A 2,408-nucleotide genomic window follows, 5' to 3' on the forward strand; every position below is an offset into this window, starting at 1 on the left:
CATTGTTGATCTGTGTTGGCTTTGGTATTGTTGGAATTTGAGACTGAATTTTCCCATAGACCCTGTATTTGGTATCTTGAACTTTTGTGGAATCCTAACCAATTATTTCTGAATATATATTAATTTCGATTAGACCATTGGGAAGTTTTGACGGTGTTTTGTCTGTTCGTTTTATGATCTGTTGCCTTGGAACTTTAAGATATCCTTTTCTTTCTGTAGTCTCTCTGTTCTTCTATGATGAACTTCATTATTTCTTATGTGTTAATTTAATTACATAATAGATCTAGATTTATCTTCGTTGCATTAATACATTCACTAATTTGAGTTAATTAGATCAAAAATGAATTTTTGTTTATTTGAATTGATTTGCCCAAATTGAAACCTATATCATATTTTTACTAATTTAGAACTATCTAATTAAATTGAACTTTGAACTTGTCTTTCTTTTGAAATAATTAAATAAGATTTCTGTTCATTTGAATCATTTTACCTTAAATGAAGATCATATCATGTTTTCACTAATGTAAGATGATTTAAAGTTAGATTTGAATGCTATTTATTGGAATAGTTTAGTTTAGCATTCTATTGATATTTATTAATAGCTGTTGATTAATTGATTCCAAATTATCTTTTATTCTTTCTATTTCTTGGATTTGAAATTCTTTAGGATGTTTGGGAATTTGTTGTATTAGTTATGGATTTTATCAATTATGTAAGATCAGATGATTAATTCTAATGTGGATCATATACTTTGGAAATGATTAATTATTGTATTTGGAATTCTGGTTCCTAATGTAAGCCCTTCTTTTCTTTGATTGTACATCAGATCATTCATAATGATCAGATTCAATTTGTTTAAATGATTGTCTAAGTATGTTTCTATTCCTTTGTAATTTTTTATTATGATGAATTTTCAGTGATGTTGAGACCTTTGGATTAATATAAAATAGTTGAAATAATGTGGAGTAAATGAATATACCATTGTTCTAAGTATAATGTTAGCTACAGAATGTCAAGGAAGGACATAGTATCCTGATTTTGTAGATTGAGCAATATGAAAGGAATAATCAACACAGTTTTAATTAGTCAAGTAGTTTTAAATAATTGATATAATAGACCAATTTTTCAAAGTAAGGGATTGTGGGAAATTGATTTAAATATTTAGTAAAGCATCATTTCATGATAAGTAATATTGTATCAGTGAATAATCTTCAATCATAATAATCCATAATTGTTGAATTTCGTTAATTCTAAAATCTAATTGAGAAAATATAGGGTATGTTTGGTTGCTGTTTTCAAGAACTGTTTTCTGTTCTTGAAACCAAAAAACATTGAAAACGTGTTTGGAAAAGGAGGTGATTTTTGTTTTTGGTGTTTTCCATGTTCTCGAAAGGCCTCATTTCAAAGAACAAAAAAAAGATGTTTTGGTTGTTTTCTTCACTATTAAAGGAAGAGTTGTTCTCCGTGTTTTCTTCTCCTATTTTTTGTGTTTTCCTACATGTGTTTCTCCTTCAGCAGCAAGAAATGAAGGGGATGAAAATGGCGACCTTGTTGGCTGACTATGGTGGTGTTGGTGTGAGTGAATGGTTGTGGGTGTGAAAGGTGTCAGCGAGTCCGATGGTGGTCCGGTACGACTTGACCGAGTCTTACCTGCCTTGACACTAATCACACCAAGTTTGATGCTAGGTACAACTATTTCGATTTTGAGATTCTCAAATCCTAATTTCAAACCATCAATCTTGTCCACCATGAAGATTAAAGAAGAAGAACTATTCCCATTTAACCCCACCATTACCTCTCTATTGAAATGAGAGATCAAGGGATGAGGGCTCCCTTACCTCACTACAATTGACGAACTGCAAGAGCTTCAATGCCAGTGGATGGTGACTCATCGTCGCCGATGTCGAACTGAACTTAAGATTCTTCTCCAGCTCCAACAACCCTTGACTGTGATTGGGATTTGGGGGAGAGCTTTGGGTTTGGGGATTTGTCGATCGTTGTTGGGATAGGGAGAATGATAAAGTTGTAATTTTATAATTTATAAACATCAAATTTAATAAATATCAAATTTCATATTTGGTAAAGTTATATTTGGTAATTTATATGTAGCATATTTAGTAATTGATAATTTATACATTATATGGTAAATAGATTATATTTACATTTGAATCATTTTTAATTTATTATATCATGTAATTTTTTTTATCTTATAAAATTTTAAATTGCATTAGAAAATCAATAATTATTTTAAAATGGTATAAAAATTATATGTATATTTGAATTATTTTTTATTTTATTAATTTTTTTACCTTATTTATCTATATCATATTCCATGTTCATATTTATCTACTAAAAATTAACAAAAATTATAATTGGTATAAATAAATTTAACAATAATTTTTTAAATT

Source organism: Vitis riparia, chromosome 15 (assembly GCF_004353265.1).
Source record: "Vitis riparia cultivar Riparia Gloire de Montpellier isolate 1030 chromosome 15, EGFV_Vit.rip_1.0, whole genome shotgun sequence".
NCBI classification, from domain to species: domain Eukaryota; kingdom Viridiplantae; phylum Streptophyta; class Magnoliopsida; order Vitales; family Vitaceae; genus Vitis; species Vitis riparia.